The sequence below is a fragment of the Peromyscus leucopus genome, chromosome 1 (assembly GCF_004664715.2).
Source record: "Peromyscus leucopus breed LL Stock chromosome 1, UCI_PerLeu_2.1, whole genome shotgun sequence".
NCBI classification, from domain to species: Eukaryota; Metazoa; Chordata; class Mammalia; order Rodentia; family Cricetidae; genus Peromyscus; species Peromyscus leucopus.
The window spans coordinates 112643678-112663381 of record NC_051063.1 but is presented as its reverse complement, the minus strand read 5'-3'; the positions used below and the strand labels follow the sequence as shown (position 1 = coordinate 112663381).

The 19704-nt window shown below is 40.1% G+C and overlaps 1 protein-coding gene across 25 annotated transcripts in view; it reads left to right on the top strand.

The window, feature by feature from the left end:
* Window positions 1-19704, top strand: part of Dlg2 (discs large MAGUK scaffold protein 2) — a 1876145-nt gene that overhangs the window by 1670728 nt on the left and 185713 nt on the right. The window contains exon 1 of one of the 25 annotated variants that reach the window (XM_037207346.1): window positions 6482-7548. The exons of the other annotated variants lie outside the window; for them this stretch is intronic. The gene's annotated coding sequence lies outside the window, so the exon portion shown is untranslated. Of the gene's footprint in view, window positions 1-6481; window positions 7549-19704 lie in introns of those variants that run through there. 25 annotated transcript variants of the gene reach the window in all.

Here is a 19704-nt window from a genome sequence, read left to right as displayed (position 1 = left end):
ATTTCTATAACTACATGTGTACTTAATGAGCATGAGTGCCTAAGAATAGACTACCCCAATTTTATAGACAGTCTATAGATTGAGGAATGCTTAGTAAAAGGGTGAAGTTCATTTCCATTCTCCAGGGTGGCTGACCGGTGTCACTGAATTACCCAGTTGCTCTGGGTAATTCTTCTTAATCCTAAAGCCATTTCCCTTCTGGAGGCATAACACTATACCTTTTCCTTGGGAGAGAATTAGCATTACTAAGAGCTTTTATGGTGTTCTAGATACTTAGCAGAAGTGATCTCATTTAATCCTTAGACATTTGCACAAGCCCACAGGTCCTGAACCCAAAAGAAAGTGGATTAGGTCAAAAGCAAGCCAAGATTTTTTTTTCTTTTAGACAGAAAATCTTTTTTAGTGAGAGGTGGATGTCATGAGTAGGCAATGTCTAAGTTAATGAATGTTGTTGATCTCAGTTATATTTTATATAAGGGGCCACACTAGATTAATTTATTACTAATAAGACATTGTGCCCATTAATGTGATACTTTGTACAAAGCAGAGGTTTTCTAGCTCACTCAGAACACAGCTTTCCTCCTGTCATCCCCTGGCTTGGCTATATATGAAATACTTTCTCTAATTTGTTTCATGACAGGAACAATATTAGAACATCTGTTCCCAGAATTTCATATTTTATAGATCAATAGCATTACAGAAAATAAACCTTTATAGTTCGACAGATTTATCAACTTTATCCTCACCACCATTTCAGAAATACACAGATAATAGCCAAAAAAATAGGAAAGAAAAATAAATAGGAAGAAGTACATAATCCTATAATAGAAGGCATTATTTTCTGGGTTGGAAAATGCTATAGCCTGTGAATTTTTTCTTCTCTGAGAACAGTGTCTAGGGGTCACTGCAACTGTGTGTTTACATAGATATTCCTTTAAATCCAGCCCACTAATTCCTTTGTGCTAAAGCTGAAGTAAGTTACCTGAGTTTTCTGAGGGGCAGGTGCCTCATACGTTACATGAGTTTGGTGTCTGACCTATGTGTGTTTCTTAAGGATGTTACAAGTGCCATGGTGTCAGAGAATTAGGACAATAAAAGTTTGCTGTCTCGTGGTTCTCCGTGCCAGTAATCTGTAGTTGTCTAGGTGCCGGTGGCCTCGGTGCCTATTCTTCCAAAGGTACTGGGGAAAACTCTGTCCAGGATCTTCTCCTGACCTGGATCCCACTAGTTCTTGGTTTTTGTTGTTGTTGTTAAGGCATGCAACTACAGCGTTTACTAAACATTCTTGTGGTGTGCATGCCAATGTCCAAGAAGAGTCACATTGGATTAGGAGTTCACCCTGCTCCAGTACGACTTCACTTTAACCGATTTTATCTGCAGCAGTCACATTTCAAAATAAAATCATACTGAGGTATTGTGCATAAAGAAGGACTTCCAAAGGAGCAAAACTGATAAGGGAACAAAATTGAACCAATAATGATCAGCCTTGTGCGTCAATCAAACACAAATGACGCCAAGTGCACTGTGACATACCCGTAAAAGAACCAGAGCAATCTCAGTGTGGGACGGTTGTTTTCCTAAGAAAATTCATAACAGAGAAGTTTTTTCGTCGTAGAAATAGTGATTTGTACAAATATGTGAAACCAAAACTTTTTTTTTTTTTTTTAAGTTTTTTGAGACAGGGTTTCTCTGTGTAATCCTCGACACCCTGGAACTTGTTCTGTAGACCAGGCTGGCTCAAAATCAGAGATCCTCCTGCCTTTGCCTCCCAAGTACTCATATTAAAGGTATGTACCACTACCACCCAGCAAAACCAAGGTATTTTAAAGTTAGGACTTCAAACACACTCACTTTACAAATATAAGTATCATGTGGTAGGCTGTGCTCTAGAGTTTGAGATTCAATCACAAACAAAAGAGGCCAGGCCTCTGGCCTCACAGAGCAAGTCCAGAGTGGGTTGGGGGGAAGGCAGAGATAAATGGAGGAACAGAGGAGTCTCTGCTGTCAGTCACTCTCCTCAGAGGATGAATGACGTCACACAGTAGACTCCTGTCTGCAGTGAAGGAACAGATGCTAAGTGAAATGAAATCCACCATGGGAAGCTCCAGAGGGTGTGCTGGGGGCTGACTTTGGCTGTGGTAGAGATAAGAGATTATAGAAAGGTGTTAGTCAAAGCAAGTGAATCAGAAAGGAATTTAAGAACTCCTGTGAAAGATGATATGTAGAAATGAGGAAGATGAAGGTGGAGGTGGAAAAGATTCAAGATATAATTTGAGGTCAACATTTGATAATAAAGTTTGGAGTATAAGGTGAGACAAGATAGGAATATCTCTGAGGTTTTAACCAAGCACAGCTAAATAAGTGATTATATTATTTATTGAAAAGTTCACACTGAGGGGATGGGAAATAGTAAAGTATACCTATGGAAGCATGAACACCTGAGCCCCACCCTCAGAATCCATGTAAAATAAGAGGACATGATGTCTTAGTACTGGGAAGGAAGAGATGGGCACATACCTGGGGCTTGCTGGCCAACCAGCCTAGCTTTAGTTAGCAAGTTCCGGGTCAGTGGGAGACCCTGAATTAAAAAAAAAAAAAAAAAAAGTGAATGGCTCCTGGGGAATAACACCCAGAGCTGACCTTTGGCCTCTATACATGTACACATACAAAAATGCACATCCTGAAAATAGAGCATATTTGGTGAGGAAACTAAGTTTGCTATTAAACATATCAAATGTGAAGAACAATCAAATGGATATGCTTAGATATGGGTGTAGTTAAGTAAGAGAGTCTGGAGGGTGGAGCACCTTGACACTAGACAATGTGGCCTTGGGGGTAACTGTAACCAAGGAGGCCTAATGAGCTGTAGGGCACGTTCTGTTTGAAAGGTTGGGATGTAGAAGACTCAGTAAGAATACTTAGAAGAATGGATTAGTGGGTGCTGTGAATATGACTCAGTTGTATGAGCACTGTCTGCACAAACATGAGGATCTAAGCTCAAATTCCCACCACTCAGGTTGTTCAAAGGCTGGGGTTGACCCCGTAGACCTGTAACCCCAGTTCTGTGGACACAGACAGGAAGATTTCCCACCACTAAAATTCAAAGGCTGGGAGTGACCTCATAGACCCGTAACCCCAGTATTGTGGACATAGACAGGAGGACTACTGGATGCCAGTCCATTTTCAGATTCAACGAGAGTCTCTGTCTTAAAGGAGTAAGGCAGAAGGTACTAGAACAGGACACTTGATGCCCCTTATGGTCTTCGGGCATAAGTGCATGAGTTCTACATGTGTGCACATGTACACACACACACACACACACACACACACACACGAGACACCTCATATATATACTCACAATTTTAAAAACTGAATGGGCATATAATGTAGAAAAATCAAGGAGTTTTAGAACAAAGGAAAGGAAAAGATTGAATAAGGTAGTAACTGATTCTGCCAAGTGCTTGGCAGAGGTCACATAAACAGGGCTACACATTGGCCATTGATTTTTGTCAATGAGGATGTCATTGTTTACCTTAATAAGCAATTTTCATGGTACAATGACAGTACAGCCACTCAAGGAAAGAATAGATGTGAGAAAGTAGACACACCAGTGTACTATCTGCTACCTCATTTTCCTACAGGCGATGATTATAACAGTTAATACATAGTCTCTACAGTGTTAACCTTCAGTTATTGTTCTGCCTGCCATCTGTCAACAGATCACCTCATCATCCTATGCATAGTGTTCTCATCTACTAGAGGCAATGCGATGTATTTCAAAAAGATGTGGGGAGAGGAGTTAAATGAGAAACGTGAGGTGTAGCATACAGCCCAGATTAACTACCCAATAAATATTAACACCATCACTAATAATATAATATATATATATATATATATATATATACACACACACACATATATATATTTGTATAATTTTAAAGCTCTATATAATTCATTATGTCCGAGAGAAACTGGTAGCATGAGGTAGCAATTACGGCTGAAATTGTATAAAGGTATGATTATTCATCCCATGGAAGCTGAGAAATATGTGGAAGTTATAAATGTTCATCTATTAATTTTCATAGGGTTTGCAAATGGAGAAGCTAAGTGACAGGGAGAATGGACAAAAAAATGGCTTCTGGGGGGGCTGACAGGATGGCCAAGCAGGTAAAGACTCTTACTGCCAAACCTGATGGCATGAGTTTAATACCTAGAATCCATATGGTAGAAGGAGAGAATGGACTCCATAGGGTTGTCCTTTGCCTTTGGCACATGCACAAAAAATAGACAAATAAATAAATGTATGATCCTTGGAAGGATCATAGCAAGTCAAAGAGGTAAGAACTCATAGAAAATATTAGGACCAAACTACTTCAGAGCCAAACTACTCCCTGTAATAGGTGGCTAACTCCCATGCACAGGAAGTAACCACTGATCTTGAAAACACAGGGATCATCTGCTTGCTGCTAAACATGGTGTTTATACTTGGCTTTGCTTATGAGCTTAAACTCTCACATCTCCACACACCCTCAATTATTTTCCACATGTTTGCATCCACAGTGCCTAGTATTAAGAATGGCCATGAAAGGAGGCAGGGAAGGTACTTTGACCGTGCATATTTTACTTAGACACTTAAGAGAATTTTTAAAATAAGGATATCAAAGGGGAGGGTAGTCTGTGTGTGATCAAATTAAGTTGGTCACAAAGTCATTCTCTGAAAATAAAGAGCTGAGAAAGTCTATCATGTACAGACCTGTGTATTCCACACAGTATTATGGCATCACTATATCCCAAAGAGTTACCTCTAAGGGCTACCAAAGGATGCTGATTGCATACCTTTAGAACAGCAGTTTTTTTAAATCTCCCCTCCCCACTCCCCCCATTCCCTTTTAAAAAGGCTCTTGCTCTGTAGCCCAGGTTGGCCTTGAACTTGCTGTATTCCCATTTCTACCTCCCAGTTGCTGAGAATAATAGGAGTGTACCAGTACCCCACATAAAGAAAGCAGTTTTATTCTTTTTGCTTTCCTCTCATGTGTATCTGTGAATGGTGTGCATGTATGCATGGGTGCACTCACATGTGTATGAGTTCATTTGTGTGTGCGCATGTCAGTACATGAATATGGAGGAGGCCTGAGGCCACTGTCAGGTGTCTTCCCCATTACTTCCCACCTTATTCAGTGAAGCACTCTTGCAACTGATCCTAGAGCTCATTGATATAGGTACTGTAGCTAGCCTGCTTGCTCTGGGTAATCTCGTCTCTAGAGCTGGAATTGCAGGTAGGCTGCCACACCCACCTACATGGGCTCTGGGAATCCAAACCTGATTCTCATACTTGTTCTGCAATTGCTTTAACAGTCAAGCCATTTTCCAAGCACCAAGATAGCAGAATTTAGCAATGATAATAATTTATGCTGACTTCAGAGGAGTTGGCCAAGAGAGATGCCTGTCTCCCCTGGCATACCTTGATTTAGTGGCAGAAAATAATGGGTCCATGCATTGTTTTTTTTTTTTATGGGGTTGATGCAGATGCTCATTTGACATAATGGAAAAGACAGGTGAACACCAGAGTAGATAGGAAACATACTCTAAATATGCTTCCCTAGACTGGTGAGTTCATTTGACTGGTGAAACTGGTAAAGTAGAAAGAAGCTAGTGAGCTTAGCTGATTGGAGTAGAAAGAAGAGGTGAGAGAGAGAGAGAGAGAGAGAGAGAGAGAGAGAGAGAGAGAGAGAGAGAGAGAGAGAGAGAGACTAATGAACTGATTGGGCAGCCCAGAGCAAGGCCCATGTGTTCTTCCATTCTCACTAGAAATCCTGCATCCCTAGTGATGCTTGACAGCCTGGATAACAGGAATATCTGGGTCCTTCCCCAACCCCATGATTTGCTTTCATAATATCCAGAAAGATTCCTTGGCAAAGAGCAGCTGACATTTAAAAGACGCGGTGAGGGAGAAAGAAAGTCATAAATAAATATTCATAATAGAAGTGTGGTAGAAACAATACTCCCAGTCTGTGTACATATGCTATAAATGGGACACCATTTTTCTGATGTACTCTGCTTGATTTTTTGAGATAGGCATGAGCATACCCATGCTATAGGTAAGACAACACCTATATAGTCAGTTACTGGCAGAGCTGGAACTTAAAAAAAATTTCAACTAATCACCAAGCCAACTTACTATCTTATTGTTTCTACTAAAGATCATTGTCAGTAAGTGTGCCCATTCTCCATCAGTTTTGAGAAGTTTAATATAAATGTTTCCTGTGGCAGGACAGTATGTTGAGAGTCTGAACTAGACAGCCTAGGGGATGTCTCCATTTCTGCTAGGTAGCTGACATATGACCCTGTCTAGATTGGCTACTTTCTCTGAATCTTGTTTTGTTTTTCATCTGTAATGTATTTTCCATGCTAGAACATACTTCATAGGAACATTCTAAATATTAAATGTATTAATATATGTTAAACATTTAACAAATTGAGCACTGCCTGGCCCATGTGCTCAATAGGTAGTTTTCAGTATTATCCAAAATATGCTTTCTAGGGGTACTGATACCTGATGAACCTAATGAGGTCAAACTGACCTTCTCAGAGAGGAAGCAAAAGGCTCAGGCATGACACCCACCAACTTCTACCTTTTAATGATTCTTCTTTAATAGTATAATTTTCCATTTCCATATCTTACAATTTTCATGGCTTCCATTTTGGGGGGACAGCATAGGAGAATAGAAAGACTATGCTTAAATCAGAAGACCTGAGCTGAGGTTCAAGTTCCCCATCACTCTTAGCAATTATAAACTATGACTTGGGCAAATCATTTCCCTTTCTGGCCACAATGTCTACAGGCACAGTGAGCAGAATGGACTTGCCAATCTCTAAAACTACTTGTCTCCTCCAAGTTCAGCAAGCACCTAAAGTCCCTTAGCCTCTGTGATCTTTGGCATTTTGGTGGTTCTGAAGCCTTCCAAGTCACTGAGAGATTCATCAGAGTGGAAGTATTTAGTGCACCACGACACACTTTGCCAAAGCAGGGCTGGGTCTTTCAAGAACTATTCTGAAGATTAACCCCAAATAGCACAGTTCTCTGTGTGTGTGCCCTGATGCAGGGGCTTTTCTCTACATGTCACTGTTTCTGCCTTCTTCCCACTGCTCTGGGTGGATCCACCTTAACAAGGTATAGGGGAACACAAGCAGAGAATGAGAGTGCAGTATGGATGGTGGGAAAGCATCTCATTGGTTAGCACTGGTACATCCCAAACACCAATTACTGTCACTGCCTCTGAAGCGGTTATGTTCTTCAGGATGAGTTACAAGGAAATATATGTCCCCAGCCAGCGAGGATGCTGCATGGTCACCCCCTGTGATGCAAAATATGAGCGTCTAGGAGGGGCTGTTTTATAATTCATCAGGTTCCGCTAGTGAGTTCTGCCCGAGTCTTAGTTATCAAGGCAAGTGTGAACCGGACAAGAGACAGGAGAATCTGGCACCAAGGAAACGGGGAAGCTGCTTTCGGTGCCTCCTCCCTGCTTTGTTCCCTAATTTTGTGCTCCGGTAAGTTCCCTGGCTTGACAGCCAATTGTTGTTGTTGAATAAGATTGGCCAATGTAGCTGTAGCTTGGAATATGCACTTGCTTTCAGAAGTCTTGTGTGTCAGTGTTTGGGCTTCTCACAGATTCCACAATTTTTCTTTAATGAGCAAAATGGCTTAAAAGATGAAACAGAACCTGAGGAATCAATTATTCACCTTGATCCTTGGAAGGCTGCTCTCCGTGGTTGCTAAAGTTTCTCTCGGCTTTCATTCTGTCAGTTTCGTTTGTTGGGTGAGCTTTGAAAAGAACAAGTCTCTTTGTCATGAAATTGTTTTTCTTAGCTGCCAAAACGAGGTATATGCAGGGCGGTTTATCCATCCCCACCCCCCAACTGACTCTCCCCAGTGATCCGTAAATCTTAAAACAGACCGTTCGCCTGGTTACCAGCTCCGACCCAGCTGAACCTGTGCAAGGCAAGATTCAAATTGCAATCTTTTGTGTGAACAGAACTGAGGGGCTGTGAATAATCGGCATTGTAGAGGTGATTGTAAAACGCAGTATGGTGGTGGTCTCTGCATTTTGCTAGGCTGGGATCAGAAGCTGATGCGATGTGCATCTGCTGTGCCTGTTGATGATGGGGAGAGAGAGAAAGAGCCCTGTATGATTCCCGCAGGACAGACAGCTGAGGAAGACATGCCCGGGAACTGTGTAACTTGTGGCTGTTTGCTCGAGTTTCCTATTCCCATTAACAACTACCTGAAGCTGTATTGTGCCTCTCTGGATGTGTTCTGTATCCAGGTTCCAGGTCCTGGCTGCACAGAATGTGTGCTAACTCCTGGTCTTGAACTGTACTCTATCATTTCCTCACAAGAGCTTCCTTTCCACACTCCTTTCTGCCGTGTTTTTTTGCCTTTGCCCAAATCTCTTGGAAACCAACAGCTTGATGGACTTTTTTTTTTCTTTTTTTGAGAAGCAGATTTAACTGTAGTGTCATATGGCATATTATATATGGAGAGGAATAGCAAGGATATTTTCTCGAGTGTGTCAAGTGTGTCTGGCTTGTTGATGTTCGCTTTCTTTTACCTACAAGAAGCTACTGTTTTCTGATCCCTAATTGTCTGGGCAAAGTGTTTACTTTATACATTTAATGCACTCTCTTTCTAGGTAGACTGTAGTGCCAATGGAATTACTCTTTATCCTCAAGGAGGGCAATTTGCTTTAGCATTTCTCTGAAAAGAAAATGCATACCTTTTTATTTCATCAGGAAATGTGGCTTCTTAGCTTTTCCCTGCTTTCCCCTAATAAATGTTTTGGTCATTGGAACCATCACACTGCCCATAAAGTTGTGTCTCCTCTCCCAGGAGTCTTTCCGACTGCTCCGAAAGACTTGGAAAATTTGGGATTACAGAATATAATTTTTTTCTACAAACACATTTCTCTCCCATACTTTTTTCTTCCACAAATAGGCTTTCTATATTTTTCCATTTCTCTGAATAAGTTCCACTTAAAGAGCAGAGAGGCGATGTGTTGTTGTTGGCACTTAGGGTGTGTAAGCTGAGACTTGGTTTCTAATCTACAAACGGGTATCCCAGGAGGGGACTGTAAAATATCTGTGTTCAGCTCAAAGCCCCTGGGCTTTAAAAGTAATGATTCAGGTAGGAAATCCAGAAAATCACTGCAGATATAAATGAACATCTGTGCTTAATGGTGCAGCCAGCCCATGACATTTTATAAAGCTCGGGACACATGGCTGAAGGTTCCTAAAAGTGTGAGTCTACCTTACTGCTAAGAAAAATATAGTTTTGAAGTACCCCTGAGAGATATGTATTATACATTGAGTTTTATTGTGACACATTTAAAAAAAAAATCACACGCCCGAATCCAGACTTTATTATGCAGCCGTATCTGGGTTTCAATTCATATGGCTTCACAGAGAAACGAACCAATGTGCCAATCTCAGGAAACTGAGTTCCTTCTCATCTATCTGGTGATGGTTTTTCCATCTTTTCCACCCACAAAAGATGAGCTCTATTTATAAAAACAAAAGACAATTTAGCATGAGTTATTCACAATTACATTTATAGCAAGAGGGGCTGGGATGCAGCTTAGTCAGTAGAGAGCTTGCTTAGCATCCCCTGGATTCGATCACCAGTACAGCATGAACCCGGCATGGCGGAACACACCTGTAACCCCAGCAACTGGGAGCTGGAGGCAGGGGAATATCCTTTGTTGTGTAGCAGGTTGAAGGTCAGCCTGAGCTCTATGAGACCCTGTCTCAGAGGGCTGGGGTTAATGTAAGATGCAAGCTGTGACAAGAACACGCTGAGAAGACGCACAGACAAATCATGTGTCTCAAACAATTTGTCATGAAATTGTTTTTCTTAGCTGTCAAAACAAGGTATGTACATTCCCACTCCGCAACTGATTAAAAGCCAAAGCAGCAAACACGAATTTGAATTTTGCTTTTGCAACATACAGAATTTTCTTTTAGAAGATGGGTGAAAGGCGGGAAAGAGGAGCAGGGTGCATATGGAAAAAGAGAAGTCAGTCTCCTACTGAGCGTTAATGGCGTCTGACTCCCCTTATCTGTACAGTGGGGCAGGAGAAAGGCGGGAGTACTAAGCCAAGCAGATGATGTATGATAAGCACAGAGCACAGTGTTTGGCACAAAGGGGGCATCCAGTAAAAGGTAGTCATAATTTTCATGAGTTATGTTTGATAGATATCATTAACTTATTGTGATAGAAGTTAATTGTGGAAGAAATATACACAGTAGACAGGGAAATCATGACCACTTTGTGGCTTGAAAGATTTATTTCTGATAGCTTAATAATTTGTTTTTCTTTCTACTTTAAAAACTTAGTAAAGATGATTATTACATTTCAGCTCGCTTTTAACTAATTTCTAGAATGGTACCCAAATCCTCGTGCAATCATTCAAGAATAAATTTCATTTTGAGAAGGAAGCATGGGAATAAACTGATGCCAAACAACATATCATAGCTCTTTAGCGTATCTGCCAAATAACAATTAGGCCACAGCTCCAGCTCTACCATTGCGTTAAAACACCGGGTTAGAAGAGTCATGTAATTTATGATGGCTCAGCCACTTTGCTGAATGTTTCCTGTGCAGTTTCTCCTTTACTAATCCTCACAGCCCTACCTGGAGACTGTATTTTGATTCTTTTATCAAGTGATGAAATGAAATTAGAGATAGGTTCATCCAAATATTGCTAAATTAATGAGTTTAATGTAACATATGGCATTCCTCAGATTTAGACGCACACCTTGCTGATTCCACAATCTACACTGTAGCCTCTACTATAGATTTACTCGATAGACTTGGCCAAGTTTTGCATGGCTTCATTTTTGGATCTTGGTCTTATAGCTTTCACTTTTTTTATCCAAATATTTTATCCTTATCAGAGTTTGGGAGTTGATTTTAAAAACTGGAGTTTGGAAATTTGTTTACTCTCATTTGGGGAGGGGGTTCTTTACCAATTAAGGTAATACTTTCTTAAACCGTCTTTGCTGTCTTGACCAAAGTATAAAGTGGAATAAATTATAAATTCACCAAAACTCAGGGAAGAAGATAAAAGCTGCTCAAGATAAAAGCTGCCTAGCAGTACATCTGTTTGACCATGAAGGCTTTCCTTGTGCCCCTGAATTTAGCAACATCTGTGGGCCAAGAGGATGGTCTCACTTGGAAGAGTTCCTTTTCTAGATGCCTCATTAGGGTAACCAGGACTCCAGCATTTTTTCTGTACATGTTTGTATAGCCAGTTCTCAAGAGTGTTGAGAGGAAACGAGCAGATTCCCATGCAGGTAGAACATGGAGCAAGGAGAGTATGGTATTGTTGAGCCTAGTTTGGATGCGTGAACTGGGATGTCCTTATGTATGGAACCAAATTTGGTCATACAGGGAGGAACTGTAAGAGAGAAAAGAAGCTGGCCCAGGAAGAGGCTCCATTTATGATGCCATCCTGTGTCCCCCCAAAAAATACTGGGACAACCCTGCCTTGAGTTGCAGAATACTCACTTATATTTCAGAGCAATAAGCCTAATATTCCAGTGGGTTGGTTTTAATGAGGCTTCTGTTTGGTTTTGCTTTGGACTTTCCCCCATTAAGTGAGAAAACAATCACTTGAATAAGAAAGGAGTGTAAAAATGTCAGAGTAAAAGCTTTTAAAGTACCACTCTTGAACTGACAACAGTTTGATCCATCAAGGATAAGCATTGCTATTCTTTACATCCAGAGACATCGATTTACTTTGGCAGGCAATTTGGGAACCAACAGGATTTAAAAAAAAAAAAAAAAAACCTTTGCCATTTATCATTTATGCCATTGGGAAACATGATCGCTTGGAGGGTTATGGTGAATTCCAGGTGTGTTTTCCATGCCTCTAGTTTAAAGCTGTGGTTTTTAACCTGTGGGGCTGCATTCAACTAGAAGCTGCCGGAAGGAGTCTTACCTTACAAGCTGGCATGAAAGCAGCCACAGAATCCACAGCTCAGGGTGGCCTGATTGGCTATTATTGCAGCTTGTCCTTTTTGGTATTTCACTCTCCTAATACCTCCTTTTCATCGTGTTTGAAGCAAAGCCCTGCCTGGGGGAATGAGCAGTTAGGAGTTCCAGGCAGCAGATCTCTGTAATTATTAAAAACTTGGAGCTTTCTTTTTTAAATGCAATGAGAATTATCATATGATTAGCAAGTGGTTTTTGCTCTTATTTGTGTAGTTGTTACTTTTATTTTCACAAGGTTTTCAAGATGGAAAGATAGAATATGTCTTAGGAAAAATTCCTGTGACCAAACCTTGTTTTTCTTCTGCTAAAAGTAAATATAGGAATTGCTTTTTCTCTATGCTATTGCCAAAAAAGGTCAATGTTATAACTTATATCCATGCACTATTTATTCTTCATCTTTATGTGAGTGTATGTATAGTAAATACTTAGTACAAAGCATATCTAGATTAAGATGTTGACTTAGTCTGAAACAGAGAAATAAAATGATGACTCTGATGACTAATGTTGTATACACTAAATTTCTTTTTCTTAGAAGAGATAGTGATAAGAATGGACATGGAAATGAAGAAATGAAGATAAAATAGACCATTTCAGTTATACACTGATGGCTCTTATTAGAGCAAATGTTGGATGGTAGTCTGCTGCTTATCTTTACTGTCTCTTTATGCTTTATGTGTCATTTAAATTTTGATAGCATGTATTACTTATGGACTTCGGGAAGGGGAGGAAAAGCAGATTAAAAGGGCTTGAGAAGTGAGAAATGCCATATTGAGAAGAACACTGGAAGAGGAGTCAGGTCAAGTGTCACAAATGTGCAAAATAATTGATAAAGAGATGTATTCTGACCTGAGTGAAGCAGATTGGTTTATTTCATGTATTGTTTATTACGTATGAACTAAGTGCAAGGGGACCTGTGAGGTGACAATATTGCAAAGCTGAAAAAATTGATCCTTGAATGCAAAGACCTTGTAATTTGAGAGCTGAACGGCTGTGTGAGCCTGGGATGCTGTGTGAGATTCACATCCTGCCATGACGGGAGCAGATCAAGTTGTTTTCTGTTGCAGCAAACAAAAACTGTGACTAAAACTGACTTGCTCAATAAAGGGAATATTGGTGGTTGTGACTTAAAAGTACAACAGTCAATGCATGTTCAGGAGGTCATATTCTATGGCGCAAGACTCCTGTTTCTTCTGGTTTTGCTATGTTGCTGGTCTTGCTCCATCCCAAGACTGACTGACTCACCTTGATAGCTCTAGGATTTTTCCAAGGAATCCCAGACAGCTTGTTTACATAGTCATATCCAGCCCGAAAGAAATCCTGGCAATGGTCCCTAGAATTCACTTTGAATGGGCTGGTTTGTGTCTGTTCTGAACACAAGGCTAAATCATTTGCCTCATTCTGAAACTCAGAATAAAGATAACCTTCCTAGGACTTTAGAAGTCTCTAAATAATGTTTGTTAGCTGTTGTTACTTAGGGTTAATGAGGATGACAGAGGCTGTCTATAGTGTCCAATGCATCTACAACTTGTAAAATGCATAACATGTAATGGACAAATGTCCACTAGAATCAGAACATAAAATAATATACTGAAGGCCAACCATATCAAATGACGGTAAATGTCTTTAAATTGACATCCAGGATGGTAGAGGCTTGTCAGAGAGCCCCTAGGGGCCCCCAGAGAGCCAAAGGGAGGGCTGAGGTGTAGCTTGGTGGCACGGTGCTTGCCTAGCAGACACAAGCCTCCAGGTTTGATTCCCCAGGAATGAAAATTTAAATAAAAGAAAAAGAAAGGTTTCAAGGCACAGAATAAAATCTCTTTGAATTCACAAGTAGCAACCAGGTAGCTGTTCCCTTACTCTGGCACTATTACAAGAGTCACCAGAGAGAAGCCATCTGTCCTGAAATGTAATGAACAGAAAACCTAAAGTATCAGCTTCTCCAAACCGGCTGTTTGATTATACCGCAGACAAATACTCTCCGTTTCTTTCTTCCTTTTTTCTTTCCAGTATAAATACACGTTTGGATTCAATTCATTGGGAACCTTAACATTTTTGTTGTTGTTGTTGCGAGGTTCCAAGTGATAGCATTGTAGGGCTGACCCATACCATCTTCATCAACATCATTTCAGTTTTCCTTCTAATGAAATCTGCAGACAGACTGTTACTATTCCATATAATACCTCAAATTCATTGGGATTTTAATGGCATGAAACTCATGATGTTAAAATGCTGCAATGGGAATACTCCTGAGTAGATATACTTGCCGGGTCACTCATGTAATGTACATCACATTGAGAATGACATACAGCAGAGTGAAATGTTTTTATCAGTGCAAATGTTCAATTAGAAAGCCGATTTCACTGTGATCTCTGTGGTATGCACAGTTTAATGTAATTCCTAAGTTCTGCTTCTGACAGTACTCGCCTTTTCTTTCCATTGAGTAAATAAATTTACTTTGTTGATAAAGTTGTTCTAAGTGGTAACAGTTTCTGCCCCCAAACTGCTGATTCCGAATTCAGTTAGCTGCCTTCCAGTCATTTTGCAAGTTTCACTTCACAGAAGAGGAAGTTGTAAGGCTGTTGTTTGCTTTCTGCAGGAATCATCTCCATATCATTCATGGTCTGCTGGCTTGATGAAGCATTCCTCACTGCTGCAGCTTATCTTGGTGCTGGCAGTCCACCTACCTGGTGTCCATGCTTCTAAAAACTCATTTCTCTACCTACCCTCTTCACAGAGAACACTTAGAAATGGCAAGAAAAAAACCCTAAGGATCAATCTTCTTGCCATTTGCTCCTGGCATAGTAAATTTGTTTAGAAAGCCCATAGGCAGGTGCAGATAACCAGTTCCCATCATGCTGTATCGGCAATGAATCTAAAACTTAGAGGATTACATGACCATGTGAACAGTACTCTCTGGGATACTGGCTGCTGCTTTTCAGGTTAGCTCACAAGTAAAGATTAAAATGCAGTATTGTGGAAGGGTGATAGATAATATTCATTTGAAAGCACAACCGATCCACTAAGCGTTCAAAGGCTTGTACTGATCCCACCACATTCCCTTGCTTCCCTTTATTATAAACCAGATAAGAACTTCTTCGTTGTCTTCTAGAGCTTTCTTAAACAAGTCAAGAGACAGCACTTAAACTGTTTCTTGGCTGAATTTCTTACCTTTGCTAAGTAAGTGCTTAAAAATGTGTGTGTGTGAGGGGGGGCATATTCCAGCAGTGTATAGTGCTTCTGGTTCTTAAAATAGTAAAGTACCAAACACCTCACTTGATAATAGCTTCTAAGTAGAGCCCCCTGAGTGCCCCTTTCCCAGCTACTTCAGACACCCTAGCCCCTAGGATTTGTACACATCTCTATAGTTAAAAACTGAAATGTTAATGCAGGGTGCCACTGATGATTAAACACAGTGGCATGAATTTTGTGTAAGTCTGCCTTATGCTTCAAGAAGTATAATTATAATTGGGTATGATAATAACAACATTCAGATGTGGAAATAATTTATAATTAAATATTAAGATGCTTTAAAAATCATTTACTTATTTGCATGTGTGCATGTGCAAGAGGGTATACATATTCATGTAGCTGTGGTGCCTGTGTGTGCAGGCTGGAGGCTGATATTAGGTGTTTTTTCTGATTGCTCTTCACCTTCTTGATTGAGACAGTCTCTCTCTCTCCACTGCAGCCAGTTTGTCTGTATGGACCAGTCTGCCTTGTAACTTGATCTGTGGATGTCAATCCTCTATTTCCTCCTGTTTAATGTTGGGATTACAGGCAGGCCACCACAGCGTGGCTTTGGGGGATCTCAACTCTGATATTTATGTTTGCAGAGCCAGCATTTTATCCTTTAATCCATTCCCTCTCCATTGCTGGCCCCATATGATTTTTTGTTTGTGTTTTTAAGATGATAAGGTAGCTGTTATTTGAGATTTCCTGGAAGGATTGGCTAAGAAATGGGTACCATAGGAGTAATGAACAGTGCCAGGCTTTGCAGTTTCTACTCATCTACTCACTTGACAGATAATAATGAAATTTCTAATTATATATATATATAATTAGAGAGAGAGAGAGAAAGAGTAGATCAGAGGACAACTCGGGGTAGTCAATTTACTCCTCCCATGTAGGTCCCAGGTATTGAATTTAGGTCATCAAACTTGATGCTAGGCACCTTTACCCACCAAGCCATCTCAATGGCCCAAGTTTTCTAAGTTTATTGTTTGTTACTTTATACAAATCACTTGACATACAGCATCACTTGCTTCTCAAAGCAGCAGGATATGAATAAAAGAGAAAATGATACTGGATGATAGCTAGAAAGTTTCACACGTTATCTCCCACTTCCTAGTCTAAACACCACATGTACTAGGTCCTGGCATAGTGACTATGAGAATGTGTTGTTCAACTCGTATTGACCAATAGCAAACTCTAGAATATTGGCGTCTCTTCTTATTATAATAATTTATTGAATGAGAGCTAGTGGTTCTTCAACAATCAAGACCATCATTTTAAAACATGACTGGATAATGTTTTTATGTTTTATAACTCAGTTGCCTCACTGTGATATGGAATACAAGCTAAACTGATTACAATTTGATTATGGAATCTTCCAATATTAGTCTTTGCCTGACCATTACATAATATAGTATTTTACAAAAAGGAATAGAATGCACAACCCATAAATATTCTCCCTTCCCATCTTTAAATGAAAATGGGGGGAGTGTGTGAAAAACAAGATTATTTCTTAATGATTCTACAGAAAATGGAACTTTCTAGCTATCCTCCCAGGTCATGCCTAGAATAACGTGTGCTTGCCATGATTGAAAACTATAGGAAAAGTGGTGTGAGGAATACAGGAAGAAGCTCTTTTCCTACTAAAATTCCTCCCCTGAACTTTCTTGAAAGCAGCAAAGGATTGATTTTATTCATCTTTGTGTGTCCAGCATCTTCAGATCCCCACCCAACTCATCCTTTAAAACTCCTAAAAATAGCAATAGCAATAGAGATATAAAGGAGAAATTTAAAATACAAATTAACTAATTGTAAGGAATGAACCTGACTATTCCACGTCAGACAAATACACAAAAATACAACTAGAGGTCTTAGACCAACTTCTGTGATATTTTTGATGTGATGTTGGACTGTAGTTTTGCTGAAAACAAGCCACTTAGTTCTTAGACATGCACACTGACATTTGTGGATGAAGTTCTTTGTCTCAAAATCATGAGAGGGGAAGTGAGTAGAGCTAAATATGAGATAAGAAATAAATGTGGAAGCATTGTTCATCTGTGGATTGGCTTTTCTTCCTGGAGGCAGTCTTCTTGCCTAACTCCCTCACAGCTGAGCAATTCTTATATCCCACACACTCTGGGCCCATTTTTGTAGCTAAGTGTTATTTTGTTTGCTTTGCTTTGGTTTTTTAAGACAGGGTTTCTCTGTGTTGTATTGTCCTGGATGTCCTGGAACCTACTCTGTAGACCAGGCTAGTGTTGAACTCACAGAGCTCTGCCTGCCTCTGCCTCCCAAGTGCTAGGATTAAAGGTGTGTGCCACCAGGCCTGGCTGTTGGCCTCTTTTTGTAACTGTCCTTACCTCAATCTTTTATTTATCTGGTTTTTGTGGATCCTGTTGACCAAGGGAGCTCCTTGCAATGGGCAGAGATTTCTTACATGGCCCTCTTATTGGCTAGTTTTACGGGGCTTGGTATGTTGGGCAGAAGACTGAACAGATAAAGGAGTAGATACAGACTCTCACACTCCATGTCAGGTTGTGAAATCTAGAAGAGCAGGAGGAACACTCATGGTGAGAGGCGTGGTCAACACCCACAAAAGCCTTCAACAGGACAAAGTCTGACAAAATTTATTTGATCCAATTTTTAGGTGACAGAGGAACTTGCAGAAATGAGGACCTCAAGGTTGAATATGTTCATGCTTGTGAAGAATGAACAGTCCGCCACATAGAAAGGTGTTTATAGAAAAAGGTCTAAACTAATACCCTAGGTTTGGGGAGGTGTCTCCGTGTAGTATTCCTCTCTGCCAGGGAGGACTTATTGGGAATGGAGGCTTCAGGATAAAGGGAAAGTATGACCTCTGAAGCCATTACAGCTTCCTGTGGGGAGAAATTATAGTTTTTGTGATCATGTAGAGAAGAGGGATTCTGGGTTTTCTTTTCAAAGGAGGAAGAAGGTGTAGAGTAGGAGAAGGTCAGTAAGACTTTTTTTTTTTTTTTTTTTTTTTTTTTTTTTTTTCTCATTTAGTTCAAACTCAGCATGCTAGATTGCCAGACTGTGTGTGCATTGTTTTCTGGGCCTCCCATGATTCAAGCCATGGGTTCTAACCTTTGATTTTTTTTTTTTCTACTTGCATTTTATTCCGAAGAACCAAATATCAGTTTATGTTCCATATACAAAACATTTGCTCACAACAGAAAGCTGCAACCTGCAGTAGCCTGACTGAAACTAAATGACTCACACATGTGTGTTTAATGGTCTCTGGTATGCCACATGGGAGGCCATGTTTTTAATTACCATAATATGCCATTGTTTAAAACTCATTGAGTTATCACAGAGTTAAGGAAAATACAAAAACATTTTCCTCATGCTTAAAAGTATCCTTAAATTATAATAGATTAAAGAAATAAAATATTCCTGAGATATTAGTGTTGAGATAGCTGTATGATAACTATCTTGATGTAGCCATTCCACAATGAATGTACATGTCAAAACTTTTAGAGATCACAAAGTTAAATAGTATTATTTTAATCCCAACATCTGGGAGGCAGATACAGGTGATTTATGATTCCAGCCTGATCTACATAGCAAGTACTGAGTTCAAGGTCAGACAGGGCTATATAGTGAGACTTGGTAGGTAGGTAGGTTGCTAGGTAGGTACATAGGTTAGTCCATTATCTTCATGGCATGGTGGAGTGTGTGGTGGCAGGAAGGCAGGCAGTCATGGTGCTGGAGAAATAGCTGAGAGTTATAGCCTAATCCATAGTCAGAGAGAGAGGAGAGAGAGAGAGAGGACTGACTGGACCTGGGGTGGGTTTTTGAAACATCACTCCTCCAACAAAGGCACACCTACTCTAACAAGGTCACACCTCCTAATCCTTCCCAAACAAGTTCCTTTACCTGGGAACCAATTATACATATGAGCCTAGAGGTTCATTTAGATCACCTTAGTAGTTCCCTTGCTATAATTTTAGGAACATCTTTTTTATCCTTTGTAGGTATTTATGTTGTACCAGTAGTAATTGAATAATTAATACTAGTGGAGGCTTTGCAGAATGATTCAGCCATTATTCTTGCTTCTGATACAAACTATGCTGAAGATCTCAAGTCAAACAAAAATCAGCCTTTGTCTACTATTTGGAGAAGCTTTTAATCAAGTATTTCATGACAACATATACTATTGAAAAGAACAGTTTTCTTATATTTCCAAGTCATTTGTCAAAAAATATTTACCTGTGTTGTTGTGTGTGCGTGCGCATGCAGGCACTCGTGTTGCGTGTAAATTTTCGCATATGTGATCATTTGCACACATGCCTGTGGAGACCTGAGGTTGACTTTGGGTGTCCTCCTCTATCCTTCTTCATCTTGTATGTTGAGACATAGTCTCTCACTGAATCCAGAGGTGGCCATTTCAGCTAGTCTGGCAA